At 47.2% G+C, this 18,072-nt stretch overlaps 1 protein-coding gene across 2 annotated transcripts in view; it reads right to left on the minus strand.

The window, feature by feature from the left end:
* The window catches only part of MAPKAPK3 (MAPK activated protein kinase 3), an 81,833-nt gene extending 64,420 nt beyond the window's left edge, over positions 1-17,413 (minus strand). For both annotated transcript variants that reach the window (XM_030956897.1, XM_030956894.1), the window contains exon 1: positions 17,331-17,413. The gene's annotated coding sequence lies outside the window, so the exon portion shown is untranslated. The remainder of the gene's footprint in view (positions 1-17,330) is intronic.
* Between the last annotated feature and the right edge of the window lie 659 nt (positions 17,414-18,072).

Below are 18,072 nucleotides of genomic sequence, written 5' to 3' on the forward strand. Positions count from 1 at the left end.
GGGAAACCACAGGGACTGGATCTGCCCTATCATGTCAGAGGGAGCCAGAGGACCCCATCTGTCCAACTTCTGAAACACAGGGAACACACTGAGGCAGTGCCACTACTGGGAGGTGACCCCACTGTGGTACCTCTGTGCTCCTCTTCCAGGAGAGATGCCCAAGAGATGTCCCCCATCCTGCCCAAAGCAAGCATAATGTACTCCCAACCACTGCAAAATGGAAAACACACTCAGAAAAAAAACCAAACACCAACAACCTGAACTAGTCCCTCTCCCATCCTTCTCCCTCTGTGAATCCACTGGCTTCAAAGTTCAAAATACTGCTTTAAAGTATTCTTGAAGCATGTGCTGTGCTTCCTATGCCAGTCATGGAGCTGGCATTCCCAAGCAAGTATTTCCACAATCTCATCAATGTGAGTGCACGGATAGATTTCTATTGCACACCAAACAGGAAATGTTGGCAATGCCATAATCTGTTCCAGATCAAGTTGTTAAACAAAAACAATCACATCACACTTGGTTTAACAGGAAATATGGAAAGAGAACTACACAGGGTAGAAGCAAAACACAAAATAAGTGGAAACATGAAAACAAAGGAAGGAAAAAAAGAAAACAAAAGAAGGAAAAGCTGCATCCATCTTTAAAAAGAAACTTTGCAAACCCTGGAAAAACCTGGAAAGAAAACTAACATTTCTGACACATTATTGAGTGATTTCTTAATTTCTTAGCTGGGCTAAACTCTTCCTCTGAGTGCACATAGGAAACCCTGCTGTTTCCTTTGCACAGGCTGAAGCTGGAGATGATTGGCATGAGCCAGGCTGCTCCAGAGCTGCAGTCACACACGCTTTTACCTCATCAGCTGTTACCTTAACAACTCCCACTCCTACACCTTCAGCACATCTCCTTAAAGAAAACAGGTTAATGTTCTGAAAACTCCTGTGCCAAACCTCTGTGCACATTGAGCTCATTTTTACAGTTGAGTTCCACATCTCTGGAACCAGAAGCATTCATGGCCTTTACCAGCACTGCAGTACAGCTGCAGCTCCTCTCCCAGTGACACCTGTGTGGTTTGTTGAGCCAATGCACAACAATTTGGATTTTCTCTTGGTTTACAGTTTCTGTCTGCAGATAGAAACATGGGTGTGGAGCCCTCACAGAGTCTGAAAAGTCGACTGATAGGATTGGGAATGAAAATCCCAGTCCATGATTGAAACCACACTCCCATGGCCCACTGCCACAGTAGAACTCCCCTGCAGTTTGTCAGGCACATGTGGTATCATTTTCTGTCTTAAATCATCAGCCTTCTGAAAAAGCAACACATGCAAGGGTGAAATAACCAGTTCACATGCACATATCCCTATCTTTTCTAACTTACTGAAATCTTAGTTCTTTCCCCACATCCTCTCAGGTGCCCAACATCCCCCAGTCCAAGCCAGAGGAACCAGCATCAAATCAAGTGAATCAGTAGAGTGTATTTACTTCTCTTAGGACAGACATGGTCAGGTGTTTCTAGTTACTGACCTATTACATGTCATTTCTAGTCCAAATTCCATTGTCAGTCTTACCTGCAATCTATGAAATTAAGGGAATTAAAACTAAAATTAACAGGACACTGTTTGTGTAGCTGTTCTGCCAAACATGTTCTTGTGTTCAAGTCTGTCAGAAGCCAATATCACAGCCCTCTCCTACTGTCCCTAATGGTTGCTGACACCCATGCAATCCTGATGGAATTACAGTATCCTCTTCCCCAGCCCAGAAATCATCAGCAGTCCAACGGTCTGGAGCAAAGGATAAAGCAATATCCAGTGAAGATGTGCCAGAACAACTTTGGATGCCAAGTAACATCCTCCAGCTCCCTCAGTTCTGAACAGCATTGTCACAACACCCACATCATGCTGTCAGCGACCCCCACCCATCATTCACAGGGCAAACAGGAGAAAAACCCATCAGTCTGGGCAGCTCCTTACAAAAAAAGCCAGTCAGAGATAAAAACAAGGTATTACTTAGAGATCTGCCCTGTCCTTGGGCAGAAACGTTCCTCCTCTGTCTGTGCACAGCAAGCAAGCTTTGAATTGGGAAGAGGGAGTCAGGGGAAGGCAGAGCTGCCAGCATTGCCCAATGCAGGGCAGTGAGGAGGCCCTGGCTGCTCTGAGCGCTGATAACACGTTCAGACTCAGACATGTCTGCTCCCTGCCCACACCCAGGCCTGCATCAGTGGGCCTTTTATAATGCTGGCTGCCAGAGCCCAGGCAGCACAAACACGTGGAGGCACGGCTCTATCTGGAGGCTAATGCTGCCTGGAATGAACCTGGTGTTGATCTCCTGCTGCTGCTCCCTGAGAAACACAGCCCATCCTGGGCTCCTGCTGCTGCTCCCTGAGAAACACAGCCCATCCTGGGCTCCTACTGCTCCCTGAGAAACACAGCCCATCCTGGGCTCCTGCTGCTCCCTGAGAAACACAGCCCATCCTGGGCTCCTGCTGCTGCTCAGCACACAAACACAGCCCATCCTGGGCTCCTGCTGCTGCTCCCTGCACACAAACACAGCCCATCCTGGGCTCCTGCTGCTGCTCCCTGAGAAACACAGCCCATCCTGGGCTCCTGCTGCTCCCTACACACAAACACAGCCCATCCTGGGCTCCTACTGCTCCCTACACACAAACACAGCCCATCCTGGGCTCCTACTGCTCCTCACACACAAACACAGCCCATCCTGGGCTCCTGCTGCTCCCTGAGAAACACAGCCCATCCTGGGCTCCTGCTGCTGCTCAGCACACAAACACAGCCCATCCTGGGCTCCTGCTGCTGCTCCCTGCACACAAACACAGCCCATCCTGGGCTCCTGCTGCCCAGCACACAAACAAGTGCAGCAAGTGGCCCTTGGGAGCAGGCACGACCCTGCAGCATCCATCAGACATCTGTCATCACCTCTGCTGTGCACCAAAAAACATCCTCAGGGAAAAATGATAAAGTGGCCCTAGCAATAAAATTAGAGTCCTTCAGCGTCCAATTATGTGGACTGAGGAGTCTACATAAACATACTCTTCCAAACTTTAGCAAGAACTAGTAATTTTTTTCTACTTGAAAATAACATATTGTTCAGAAAAAATGGCTATTGGTAGGCAACATGTTGACCAGAAAGAAGAAAAGTAATTTTAAGGGCTTCACTGTTAGCCTGGGCACTAAATTTCAAAAGAAAATTATGGAAATTAAACTACAATTTGGACTTTACATCATAACAATCTTAACATAATAATTCAGAGTATTTTTTTGGATTTGGAAAGGGGAGGGAAAACAACAAAGTTTCAGAACTCCAGCTTATATTCACTACAGATGAGACAACAAAAAAGGAAGTTTTACTGCAAACCACTGCTGGCTTAGTCCTTTAATTCCTCTGTAACCAGTTGTGGCAGTGGTCATGGCTGGAGAGAGGCTGTTGGCCCATCAAGCCCCCCTGTTGCAAAGTCCTCATTTGACTAATTTACATATAGGAAAGAACAGACCCAGAGGAAGCAGCCTGGCCCAGCAAAGGAAAGGGTCCAGTCAGACCTGCTCCACCTTGACATACCAACCTAGATTTGCAGAGAAGGGCTTCCTTTCATGAACAAGAGCTACCTTCCTCCTGTTGCTCCTCTTCTTCTGACCTTACTGGCAGGGCTTTCCCCTCAATGCCATTACTTCCTAAATGCAGTGTAAATGCACTTTGCAGCAGCTCAGACTTGAGTTGCAAAAACTGAATACAATGTTAGTTTTTGTCAAAATAGCTATTTTAAGAGAACACTCTAGCCAGGAAAGGCATTTGTTTTAATGTCTCCCCATGGTACTACAGTGACAATAAAAGCTTGAAATAATACTGGTTACTGCCCCATTAGATTGCCCAAACAGACCATCAGAGACTTGGTATTTCTCAAAAACCTGACATAAATATGCCAGATGGAAGGACAAAGGAAGAGCTGGTAAATCAAAACTCAGTGGCAGAGCTCAGCCAGGACTGGAGTTCCTTGGACTCTGGCCTGGGCAGTAACTCCATCATGTGACTGCCTTGCTCTGGAAGAGACACTGCAACCTTTCCAACTGTGGCTCTTGGAGAAATGCTGCCCTTGCTGAAACAGCCTGCCATGGAAACCTGTAAAACACAACAGGCTAAATCCAGGTTCCTTTCCCAAGGAGTGGGATGGGAATTAATTTACTTCAGAGCTGGATTTGGTTCACTTCATATTCCTAGTTTTACAGACAAGAATTTTATCCCTGGTGAAATTCTGACATGAATTTGTCTTCAAGGGAAATTGTAACATTGAAGTGCTGCTCATTTAACACAGGAAAACCCTTTCCTCACACACTGTCTCCAGCACGCACAAACACAGCATGGAGGTTTTTCTTTTAAAAGCAGAAGGAAAGCCCAGGGTGCAGCTTACAATTAAGTTCTGGCTTTCCTGCACTCACCTACAAACATTCCAGTCAGAACATGAGCAATGCTACTTTGGGACGTAAACATCAGCCTGGGGACAACCGAGCAGCAAAGCCTGAATTGATCTCAGCAAACTTGTTTCACCTTGGCTAGGACAGAGCTTTCTGTGATGAGAGCTAAAAACAACAGATCTGGATTATATCTGGGACAAAGAGACAGCAAGACCCACTGCTCATCTCCTGGGACACCCTTCCCTGCCAGCTGTCCCTCACTGCCTGTTCTTGTGGGCTCACTCAGTGCAAATGAGCAGAGATTTAATAGCTGATCATGGACTGCAGAGTGTTTAATGTCAGGGCTGTTTCCTCCCTAGAACAGCAACATGGTCTGAATCTAGCTTACAGAAGGCAGAGCTGTGTTTATACTTGTCAGAAGTTACCCAATTTGGCAAGGATTCTTCCCATCATGCAAGTGTCACCACAGCCATTGCCAAACACTGCAGAGGCAGAGTTCAAAACACTACCTCCAAGCCTGGAATTATGATGAAGAAATATGTTGCCCAGTGCATATGCTATATGTTTGTACTTGTCCGAAAGTGCTCAGCACTAATAAAAGGTGTTATTATAATTAAAACATAAATCTGAAATAGTCTAAAGCATGACCTAATATTATTTATTATTTCCAGGGAACATTTTGGAAAATCTAACTTTTTGAAAATACCTCACTCCCTTCTAAGCCCTCGGTTTTGGAATACTCCTTACATTCTTTTAAGATTCTTTGTAATTCATCTCTTTTAGTGCTGTTCTCTCCAGTCCTGTGCCATGGAAATCACCTTGGCTGAGAAGCACTGGGCAGCATTTTGGGAAGAACAGGACAAAACAGCGCTGCAAGTCATGGATGGATCAGCAGGAGCAGAACAATCTGGGTGTGGGCTGACATGGAGACTCCATATTACTCTTTTCTTTCCAAGAACACAGGAGATGGAAGGCTTCCCTGTACACACAGAACCTTGTGTTGCTGATGAAAGCCTTCGGAGTGGGGTTTGCATGACCCAGGGCTCTCCACAAACAGCTGCTCCAAGCCCGAGTGTGCAGATGTTTGAATACCCTCCCTGCCCCATGATACTGAAAACCAGCTGGGAGGAAGAGTTTGCTATGGAGCTTGCAGGGAAAACACTTTGGTGCAGAAGGTGTGGATTGTGTTATGTGGGGAATAGCTGCACTCTCCACAAACCAGACTGGGCTCTCATTCCTACAGTCCCCATAACTCTCTCTTCATCCACAGCAGCTTCCATCTGACATGCTCATGCACCTCAGGCTGCACAACCTTCCAGCTTGGCTCTGGGGTAAGGGAGGAATTTCCCTGTGCCTTGCCAACCCATGGCAGGCACGGAGGAGGCCTGGGGCACACCATGGGCCCCTCCTGTTCAGAAGTGCCATGTGGAGAAGGCACCTGAAGGCAGTTTTGGCATCCATTAGCTCCCTTCTGCCTGGCTGGAGAGCACAGCCTGAAAGAGGATCTTCCCTACATAAGCCAGAACAAGTCAGGCACACAGCTGAAAACAAAATAACTTGTGCCAGTGTCAGGTGATAGTGTGACACTGACTGGAGCAGTAAGTGAAGATGTCACATGTTGGCTTCTGCTGTTTCCTAAGATAGAAGTGCATTGGCATTAACAGCAAATATGCATTGATCATCACGTTGGTATTAGTGCTTATACAAACCATCATTCAAAGGGATGGTCCAGCACAGCTCCTGGAAGTGGAAATACTCCACCCATCTTGGATGAGAAGAGAGGTGTGTTCAGAAAAGTCCACTCTATAACACAAGCAGACAACCCCATCACATATTATCAATCCTGACCTACTTGACTAATAAACAAAAAAATATATATTATCCTGCTTATGCTTCTCTACCCAGTTTGCAGGAGGCAACAAGCAGGATTTTGCATGTTAATTTTGCAGTTTATTTTGTATTTGTCTTTTGGCCTATAATTTCTCCAATAATCACCTTGTTAGTCTCAGCTCTTCTTAGAAGAATTAGGTGATGGAAGGAGAACCCTCCTGTCAAAGAACTTCTTAAACCAAGGACAACCTTTGTCCTGTGAGTCAAAAGAAACATTCTCTTCTTATGCTTGAGTTAAGTGAAATAGGAAACTGTCAAAGAAGCTGGTTTTTCTCTCCTCCCATTTCCCAGCATTGCTCTTCAGCCTATTACTTAGGTGAGTTAAAACCCAAAAGGCCTACAGGAAACACTGTATATCCTATGGGGATCCCTATAACTAGCATCATCAATTCTTACTAGACAGAAGCAGAAAGCTTTCAAAATTCCCAGTTATTGACAAAACAAATGACCTCATGCAAAGGGAACACGTTACAGGCCCTGGTGGTTCCAGGTAACCCTGGATCTCAGGGAACAGCCCAACAAACAGCGTATGACGCAGCCAGTGAGGTCACACTCCTCACGGGGTGTACCTTGCCCAGCTCCAGAGATATAAATATTCCCAGTGCTTGGCTCTTCCAAGGTGTTTGCTTTCCAAGATGGGTACTTCAAACCATGATGTCACAGAAACCAAAGTATAACAGAATTAATTTTTTTACCCTTTCCCTCCAGCCTTCCTAAGGCTGACATAATCAGTGCAGCAGTGCTTGTTTGGAGGCAGCTGGTGATTAAAGCCTACAAAAGGAAGCACTTCAAGTTCTGTCAGGGAACACAGACTTTTCATGTCTCTTTTGCCTTGTAGAGATTGCTTTTTGATGCAAAGGGAAGTTAGTCAAATGAGGTTTATATGTTATGCTGCCAACCAAAAAAAAAGGGGAAAACCCAGGTCCTTTAGCCATTAGCTATTTGTGCCATTAGCTATTTGTGCCATTAGCTATTTGTGCCAGCTGGAATTACTGCCAAAGAAAGAGCCCAACTCATTGCTGGGGAAGACACCCCCAAAAGTCCACCTGTGTGAAGAATGCCAGTGAGCAAAAATGGTTCCCACAGACCCTCTTCAGTTTCACCTCCCAGCCCCAGTTTTAAACCTTGGGACCAGTGCATATGCAAGATGACTACATTAAAAATCAGCACGAAATGTGTTCTGAAGTCCAGCCCCATGGACACAAACCCCTTAACTTGATCCTTATCCTGAAAGAACCAAGGCTGGGATACTGTCCAACAGCAACAAGGAAAAGGAGAGTGGTACAAGGAGAGAAGAAAACCTGTAAATACTTAAAGCAATAACTATCACTACAGCAAAATGTCAGACACTGACAATCTGCACTGAAAAGTCTCTGAATTTTTAAATTTTTTGATTGATCTATGAACCTTAGCAACACTTCTGCTTTTTCTCCTCCTTTCCCACTTGAACTATGTGCATGTTCAAGGAACATAAGGAAAATTAGCAATTAGAGGAAGTTTCCTCTTTGGTTCCTCTTTCTGTTTTGCAGAGATGTTGGGCCTTTGTGTGTCCTCCCCATGACCTCCAGTGAGGAGGCAGGAACAAAAAGGCTGAGGACACCAGGACCCAGTGGTACTTGACAGAAGTGCCTGAATGGGTGGAGTTTTCATGTTATTCCTCCTTTCTGGTCCCTGTGCTGGTGATCTTCCACATAATCAGAAAATACTTGAGTGATACAAAATTATCAGTGCTGACCAGCCTGCCCTTGAGACACACAAAGGCAACCACAAGGTTCAGCAGCCGAGGATAAACTGGGATGCTAAAGGCACTTCAAATCCTACACAGTTACCTAGTAACAATGTAACTTCTGTTCTCAAAGGCCAGCAGTCCCTGCTGAAAGTGGGTCATTTCTCCTACATCAAAGTCAAAGCAGCGCAACCAGAGCTGTGCTCACTCAAACCAGTTATTCTGCATGCACCAGGCAGCTCCTACTGCTATCTTACGCCAAAAGCAATCCTATGCACCTTGTCAAAAACCCTTTGAACCACCCAAGAACAGAGCTTGAACGATTCCTTTATCCCAGGGATGACACAGGGCTACGCGAACGCTTCCCGTTGGGTCAACGGATTTACAGACAGCAACGTGGAGACAGGGGCTGCCCATGGGTGGCCTGGGGAGGACCCTGGGTGAGGGAACAGGAGACCAAACTGTGCTCAAGTCCCCCAGGCTGCCCCCTCTGACCCAGAGGCTCCCTGGCGCCCGGCTGGCGCCGCCGCAGCAGGAGTGGCCTTTGCAGCCAGTGGGCAAAGCGCCCGGCGCCAGAACAGGCAGGGCTCGACCCAGGCCTGAGGAGTCTCACCAGGGCAGCTTCCAAACAAGGCCAACAGCAATCCCTGAGAATTGCTTATGGCAGCACGCAGAGGGGTTGGTTCTCCACGCCTCCGCTGAGCTCAGCCCCACACCAGCAACCTCGACACAAAGCGAGCCAGGCCCAAAGTTACTCTGTGCAAAGGTGACTCTTTCTTGCCCTTGCAACGCTGCCTCAAGTCTGAGCAAAAGCAGTTTGTAAGTGGCCCAAGCTCCCTTCTTCCCTGCACTGCCAGAGGTGACAAGTGCATTGGAGGGGTAGGACCATAAAGAAAAGCACCAGTGGCTTCCCTTGTCCCCACAGCAATCAATGGCACATTTCTGATCCTGGCTCGATATGCTCGGGAGGCAAAGCTGTCCCTGGTTTCTCACCATAGAAAGTCTTCCCTTGGTCCTTTTCCTCTCAAACTGCAGACTCTGGCTTGACCTCTGATCCCAGAGCTCGCACCCCGTGCTCTGCTGCTCTTGCACAAACCCCAGTGCTCTGCTCAGTGCTGCCCTTCCTCCCCACGGTGCTGGAGGCAGCTGTGCTGAGCAAGGTACAGCTGCTGCTCCCTGGGAGCTCACCCTGATGGAGCCGCAGGGCAGCACTGCAGGACCTGAGCAGGCCTGACTTCTTGCTAATAAGCTTTTCATGGAAAGTTGGATTCTGTTACTAATTACAGCTGGTTACACGCTTCTCGTGACAAACACCTCATCCACCCTGTGTTTACTTGACAGAAGAGAGTTAAGAGGATTTGCCTGGAAAGGAAACAACTACAAACCAGCATTTCTTCATGCTGTCTTCATACAACGTATCTGATTAGTTTCATTCTCTTTGCTGTTAAATGTCAAGTCCTTTTGTTACGAGTATTAGACTTATTTATCTATATATATGAAAATATATATACACAGATGTATATATATATATGTACTATCCTTATCTTTTTGAGTCTCCAGCGCTGACCAAATGAACTTGGAAAAAGAAATTTTTAATTGTACTTAACCCCCCCTGCTTGGAAAAGTACTTTTTGCCTTTTCTATATGATGCACTAATACTTTGTAATGTATGAAGAATTTCTCCCATATTGCAGAAAATGTGGTACAGCTCCCAGCTAAGTCACCCAGTGTGTAGGAAAGGGCAGGTCACAACCACTCTGTGCAGCAGTGGTCACAGACAGCCTGACAAAAGGCTTTGATGTGGGAACGGAGGAGCCAGTGGGGGAAACTCAAGTTCCTGGGGCAGGAAACAAAAGCAGAGTCCTTTCTGATTTTCTCTCGCCAAGAAGCAGGGTTATATTTGCTGCTGGCTGAGCACTATCCACGGATCAAATGTGACATCAATAGCAGTATCTCTTTCTTCTGCTTAAACTCTGAGGGGCCACCTGTGCAGGCAAGAAAATTTTAAATCTTAGTGCCAGTGGCACCTAAATTCTGAGGTGAGGCTCACCCCACACTACAGGAGTAGGAATCAATCCTGAGTGGATAACTTCTCAGAGCAATAGTCCTGCTGAGAGCCCAGCAGAGCCTGCAGGAGGGTGGCAAATCCCTGCACCTCAGAGCACCCCAGATCTCCCATGTTCTGGTCTCAGTTTCAGACACAAGGTAATTAAGTCATTTCAGTGAGTTACATAAAATCAACCTCTGGGAAGACACCAAGTACACAGAGCACGAGCACTGGAAATCCAGGCACTGCCTTGGTTCACTCTGACTCCCTGACAAAGACAAGCTCCTGAGCTCAGGGCAGGTGAAGCTCCAAAGGTTTGCAGCCTTCAGGAATGCTCTCATGCAAAGCAGCATTTTCCTCCATGGCAGGTTCAGTGTGACAATGCAGCAGCAGCTTCCTGTGCCTGCTCACACCTCAGGCTGCATCCACAGGACACTGCACCCAAAGCAAGCTGGGGTGGGAAGAAGCTTCTAGATCCTTCCACTGCTATCTTATTTCCAGATGATAGCACAGGCAGATTTTTCATTTAATGTGAACTCCCTTAGAGCCCTGCCATAAGGATTGAGGTGGTATTTTTCCCTTCTTCCCTGGCTGCCCTCAAGCACGAGGCAACAGATATTTAGTCCAGATAAAAAAAAAATACCAGTGATTCTGTAAATATCAAAACATCTGTGGGATGTCTGATCCAAAAAGATCAGTTCAGGCCCTATCACCAACCCAGCCCAGAAGTACAAGTGAGGAAAAAGGTTAAATCACACCTATGAAATTTGCAATTCGTGTTTGTTCCTTTAAAAGCAGAGAGGCAGGAACAGTGCAAGTAAAATAGTGAAAGGTGAAGGAAAACATCATACAAATGGGAATATGATGTAGAATTACAAATCTCTAGTGTAAGAAAGGAGTGGACAAATTTATCTGCTGAGCCTTTGGGTGTCTGAAGATGAGCAGGATACTGACAGCACCCACAGGGTGCCTGGGGGCACAGAGCCACAAAAGGATGGCCCAATGTCCTTACTGCACAGGATGCTGCTTTGAGACCCTACTGATGTGACTGAAGCTGTGTGTAACGCTGACACTCCCTCCCTTTCCCTGTCAGGCTGCAGAAAGGCAGCTAAATGAGCTCTTAAAGCCATGCAGGCTCAGGCAGCCCTTCCCCCATCAGGTTTCTGTGGAAGCCCGCTGCTCCCTGGGGTCATTTCCATTGCGCTTCAGCTCTTCCAGGAACTGAGCCATGCTGACAGCAGTCCCTCCTCTGCCACACACCCAATCAGTGCACCGAGGGAGGGATTTCTAAGGAAAATAAAATTGAACAGCTTTATCACAAAGAGAAAAGAAAGGAAAAAAAACTCCACCCAACCAAAATCTACTGCTTTGCTCTAATAAGAGATTCTATGAAACACAGAAAACACAGAAAGGAAGATGGATCAGCTGGAAATATTGCCTAGGAAAGCACACAAAGCCAAAAATGAACTTTCCCTGAAGTCTGGAAGGAACCACACCCAGCCTGCACCTTACACTGACAAGGGGGGGGTCTTAGTTTGGGAAGCAGTGCCCAGAAAGGAGGTAAGATGGAAGCCTCACACACTAAATGAGAGCTCTGGGGCAAAAATCCACTCGGAATTGAGCCCATGACAGGAATTGCTGCTCACCGTGCAAACCCATCCCTGGTGATCATGCAGTGAAGTGGGGGAAGGAAAGCCAAGGACAATGAGCACACAGCCTTTATTTGTGGAGCTGCAGTGGTGTGTGCTCTCCTGCTCCAGGCTGCTGGAGCAGATGGCTCTGAGCTGTGCCACTGCAGCACCTCCTGCCAAACAGGGGGAGTGAATCATGCAAACACCCCCCCCATTTGCATCCTGGCAGCTTTAGGGGCTCAGTGTTTCCAGCTGTGGGGTCAGGGGAGGGCTGTGCCAGTGGGGCATTGGCCCCTGCACTGCCCCTTACTGTTATCACAGACGATCTGTACAGCCTTTGAACTGCTTAAACATCCCCTTGGGACTGAGAAGCATCGATAAAGACCACTGCTAATGCCTTATTCCAGGAAATGGTGTTGTTTCTAAACATTTCACCTGCTTCTGCTTCCTTCAGCCTTCTCCCAGTCAGTCTCATGCAACAGGAGAATAAACTAACAAACAAGAAGGCAAACAAAGAGGGAGAAATACAGTCTCAGGAGGGAATTAATACACGGGCACTACATCATGTTGCAGCCATATGGTGCTGTAAATACCTTTGGAAGCTTCCTATCCACTGCTGAGTGAGAAATCTGCACAGGCCTTCCCCAAACCCCACCCAGGAGCCCGGGAAAACAGGGAACACCCTCTTCCAAGGACAGCACTAATTTCAGGTTGGACAGATGTCTCCCCTGGCTAAGGAGGCAGGGAGTGTCATGCCTTCTGCACCTTCTTTAGGACAGCACAAAGAGACCAGGACAGCCTTTAAACATTCCACTGTAACTATTCCCACTCGTCTCCAGCTGCTCCACACTCTGGCTGTCAGCAGCAGTTCCATGGAGCCCAGCAAGAGGGATTTTCCATTGAAATCAGTGGAAATCTGTTCAGTTCCACTGAACACCCCAGGGGAGGAAGGGGTGGCACTGAGAACACCCCAGAGGAAGAAGGGGAAAAGCTGCCTTATTCTAGAAGCCAAACCAGCCCATGGCACAAGCCAGTTAGCCAAAGGGCTGTGGGCAGCCATTCCAGTCTGCAGGGGATACAGCCATGCTCAGTGTCCCAATCCCAGGCATTGCTCATAACTCACAAGGAAACTTGCTCAGGCAGGAACTACCTCTGCATTTAATATCTGAAAGAAAGGGGTTTTCTTATGGGACAAAGGATGTATTATAGCAATAAATTTGTGTGTTTAGAGAGGGGGAGGATCTGTTTGCTTTAGGACTCCAGTTTCCCATAGGAAAATTAAGCTGAACATATTTCCTTATCCTTCAGATTAGGTAACAAATTCATAAAAAATTAACTCCTTGACAGCTCAGATTCCTCTGAGGAATCATTGCACAGCTTGTTTGAAAGCAAGCATCCAGGAAAGTTGAGACTTGTTTCACCCTTTGCAGACACACGTAACAAACGGGTTACGTGCAAACTTCAAAGCAAACCTTTGCTAGAAGGAAAGTCAATAGAAAATGCAACAATGCATGGATCAAAAATCCCTAAAGACTTCACAGACAAACAATGTAATTGCTCTGTTTTTCTGCCACTGATCTACAACAATAGCAAGTTTCTGTCATCAAACAACCCCTCTTTCTTGGCAGTCAGCAACAGCTGAATGCAGGGTCTATCCATATGAGCAGCAGCTGATAACTGAGAGAATAATGACCTGGAGCACCTGCATCAGTTGCAGAAAGGGAAAATGAGAGAAGAAAGAAAACATCTTCTCTGCCCATTTTCATAAAGAACTTTTTGGTTTCCTCTCAGCTTCATCCTGTCTCTTTGCTGCAGCAAAGCAACAAGTCACAAACCCAAGCAGTCCTCTGTATTTTAAACATATGCCTGCATCCAAAAGGAGAATATTTGGTGAACAAGGGGAAAACACAAACATGAAAGAAAAGAGAAAAGCTACTTCTGCTGTTTTAGCTACACTCAGGCTCAGGTGGAGATGCTCTGAAAGAACTGGGAATAACTCCCTTAGAGCAGAGCATCTACAAACAAGCAAACATCATTGATTTCCCAGTTCCTGAAGGACTTTGCACCGAAAAGTAACAAGAAGAGAAGTGAACCTGTATGGGGAAAAAGGAAGACTCCAGCTGAAGAGTTCACAGGCAATTTTCAACAGCTTTATTCACTAGCACCTCCATCAACTACACACCAGCAAAAACTTGGGGAGACCAGGAAGAAGCTGTGCCAAGGAATCACCCTCTGCCCAGCACTCACCCTTGTGGTATAAAAGCACAGCAGGGAGAGGGCTTGAGGGAGGGTGGACTGGAGGGGCTGAATTCAGGATTTCAGGTGTTCCCAGCTGAGCGAGAAGCAAGAGAACCCCCTGCAGACCACAGGCAGGAAGGATGCTCCAAGTGCAGCTGGCAGAGCTGCTCCTGCCTGTGGCACCTGGAGACTCCAGGATCTGGTGATCCCTACTGTGCCCTCCCCCATGTACCCCTGATGACAGGGGGGGTCTCTGCCCACGTCCCTGCAGAGCACATGAAGTTCTTAGAGGGACATTATCCTAGCACAGCACTGCAACTCTTTTGTTACCTTTCTAGGAAAGAGCTAAGCCTTTTGATCTCGTACCAAAAACTGAAAAGCAAATTAAATGTTAATAAAACCTTAATAAAGAGCTACTCTTATGCATTTTAATCAGTTGTTCATAGAAACCAAACACATATAATAGACTAAGAAAATGAAAGGCAACAAGGAAGTTGCTATGGCTTTGATGGAACAGCTACTCCAGCCTCATAATCCTGTGAATGCACTAAGGTTTTTTACGTGAAGAGCAAGAACAGCTGCCTCCCCCACAAAAACATGCTTCTTCCCAAACCCAGGGCATACGTGGGCTAAAAAGACTTTGTCTGCTCTCATTTTGTGGAAGTTTCTCCACAGTGGAAAAATACAGAGGAAATAACAAAGAATGAAGAGGAGGAAAGATGCAAAAGCAGTATCAGAAAGTCTGATCAAACATTAGAAGCAGAATCACAATAAATAAATGGGGAGAAAGAGCTTTGGGGGCTGACTGATACCTGAGAAAGGCATTAAATGCTAAAGTAAAGAAACAGTCTGCATTAAAGTCTAGGGGAAAGCTGATGGCATCAAACAAACAGCCCCAGAGGGCAACATACTTGCTGGCTGGAGCACAATGTGACAGAGCTGTGGTTGTCAGCCCAAGTCAAAAAAGAGCGCAAAATTCAGGCTCAGAGTTGGTAGAGAGATCACAGGTCTTCAAAGAGAAGGACTAGGCTGGAAATAGTGTGCAAAATGATAACATCCCAATGAAATTCACAGTACGGACTCATCTGGTCTGGCCAGAAGGCTACAAAATGTGAGTCCTTCCCTCCTGTCTGGGAGCAGCTCGTGGTAGGTCAGCTCACCTCTCCAGGAGAGAGACCCTCCACACGGGCCCTACCCAAACTCTGAGAAGGCAGGCACTGTCTTCAGCATTGCTACAGAGACTGAGAAAAGTGCTTTGGTAGCCCATACCCAACTTAACAACTTCCTCAGTTCCCTGCTAATTTGAAGTCAACCCAAAGCAACTCAGTAACTGCATGAAAAAGATGTGCTTCAAGCCAAGTGCTGTGAGAAATGCACTCCTCCCAGGCTGCCAGCAGCATGTGAAATAATTTAAAATTCTAAGTGGGCAGCAAAAATAACATTAATCTGTCGGTGTCATGCTGAGTATTTTCCTTAGAAGCTCTGCAGGGCTTGAGAGAAAATCTCCCATCATCTCCTGCTTTGGAAGGAGGGAACACACAGCAGAGGCCTGAACCCGGGACAGGCCAAGGACTGAGGAAGCACAAGTGTAGGACAGCAGCACCAGGCAGTGGAACTCAGCCTGTCTTGCTTCAATTATTCAAGGCCACGTGGTTGTGAGATGTTTCAGGGTCCCAAAATCTCTGTCTGAGCTCCTGGCACCCTCTCCGACTCCTACCATGGAGATGATGACTGATGGCGGGAAATGTTGACCTTTTAACTCCATATCCCTTTTCTAAATTCCTGCGGTCACTACTGCTGTCTCTTATGTAGCAAATTCCTTCTCTGGATCCCTCAAGAAGCCAAACAACAATCTGTAGTAAAGAGCTGAGCGGGGCATAAATCTCCAGCCCCTCCAGTCTCTGGTAATCTTCCCACTCCCGTGGCCCCATTCCAAGCTTTTGCCCCCGGCCACGGGGGAGCCTCAGGTCACCGGACGAGCTCTTTCGCCATGCTTGGAATGGCAGCGAGAATTCCCTGAAGCGTCCCGCAGGGCGCGGGGCCGCGGTTCCCGGAACTGGCGGCGGCTGCCTCGGGCCGAGCTGTTCCCAGAACCGCCGGGGCTGCGCTCCCCCGGCACCGGGGACACGGGGGGGCCGGCACGGCACGGGGGAGGGAGAGAGGACGGCAGCAGGGAGGCCACACCGCACAGACCCTGCAGCTCTCCAGGCACTGCCCTCTCCTTCGCGTCAGTCCCAGAAGGATTGTTCTGACCTGCTTTTCTCAGTGCTGGCAGGGCGGACGAGCCCAGCTGCAGCCTGCCTGCCCCCACCTCTCCCCCAGCTCCCCGGGCCCTGCCATAGCCCAGCTCCGCTTTCAGTAATTTCAGCCCAGCAGCCACGCCTGGGTATCACACTGAAAACCCTTTCTAGCGTCAGCACCCGTTATACCAGCAAACATCAGCGATAATAAATATCACCAAGATGGAAATGTGCCATACAACAGCGAGGTCTGACCAGGCTGAGCCTAACACAGGCAATCCAGGCTGGGCATAATCTCCAGTACCAGCTGGGCAGTTGTGCACAAGGACCACACAGCTGGGCAGTCCTGGGCCCTCATTTTAATAGAGCACCTTTCCTACCTCAGGCTTTTTCAGGAGCCTGAGGCTCTCGACTCCTAACTCTTGGCTCCTGACTCTGCTCCAATCAGCTGTGTGCACAGCCAAGCACATACCTAGCTCTAAAATTTATTTCTAGATAAATAGATGGCTATAGCATGAGCCAAGACACGGCTGGGACCAAGTTCTTAGCTAATCCCATGCAATTTCTCTGGTTCAAGAAAGCTCTGCCAAGCTGATGGAGAAGGAACCTGGCCACAGTCTGGGTTCCCCCAGCACAGCATTTAGCTGCAGACATTTGGAGTTTACAGAAGGAAGCTTGCTGAGCACCTGGCTGACAGTAACAGTCAGAAAAACCCAGAACATGGTGGATGAAAATCAGGAGCTGAAGGAAAGTAAATAAACTAAATGAATTTCCTTGCTATTGACAGCACATACTTTTCCCTCAATCATCTGCCATGAAAGGTGATGATATTGCTCCATTTACTGCGTTTTTCCTGGCCTGTCCCCAAGGCCACAATACTGTGTGTTTATTTAGTTTTTCATAAGGTCAAAGAAGCATATTGGGATAAAACAGAAAGTTTACTATGGACTTTCACCTTTGGGATCTTAAACCAAGTGTGACAACTGCAATGACAAATATTTACAGCTGTCTACACATATTGGAGGGGGTGCTTTTGGAAGAAAGAGGACTTTCAATCCCACATCCTTCTCAACAGCTTCCTTAAATATTATTTATTACACACAAGAGGAAAAAGAAGAAAATTTCAAGATTTAGACTTACAGTGATCCCAGAAGACACTACTGATCCTTTCAAGCCATGAATCACAGACGAGTGAGGCACTGGTCTGTGTGGAAGAATTCCAGCAACAAGCACTGTTGTTAGAGAGCAGGTACCTGGGGCCTCTGTGCTCACACACCAGCTTAAATGGGTGGGCAGAAACTGGAATAAGCAAGTGATGTGCAATACTGCCTTTTCCATGGCATCCAAAGAAACACTGGCTTGGCTAATCAGCTTACTTCCTTTGGAAACCTCAACAGGCTGGAACTTCACATACTTGCATACCTTGAGATGTGCTTTGTTAAATCAGGCCATTGAGCATGCAGTGCCCAAAAGGCACTCTGGCCTGCTCTTCACAGCCCCATGGTCTATCTCGTGCACAGTCCTTCTCCTGGTTGTAGTGGCCAAGGAAACAGCCAGAAATCAACAGGACCGTGAGCCTGACACTGGTCTATAACTTGGTCTCACTTTTCCAGAAGGAACAACTGCAAAGGAAACCATCCCTTGCTACACAAGTGGAGAAGAAACAGCAAAAATCCACATTCCATGACTCCTTGAGAGGTCAGAACATGCCAAATGGGGAAGGCCAGGAGTTCTTGCTGAAAACCCTCTCATACTGACTCTGGACAAACCTGCACTGGCTTTGACCCAGCAGCACAATGTCTGCAGTGACCCCATGGGAATGCAGAGCCTGACTTCCCTCAGATCCAAGCCTCTTTCTGACACAGAAAGAAAAGAAGACAAG

Source organism: Camarhynchus parvulus, chromosome 12, assembly GCF_901933205.1.
Source record: "Camarhynchus parvulus chromosome 12, STF_HiC, whole genome shotgun sequence".
Lineage (NCBI taxonomy): Eukaryota > Metazoa > Chordata > Aves > Passeriformes > Thraupidae > Camarhynchus > Camarhynchus parvulus.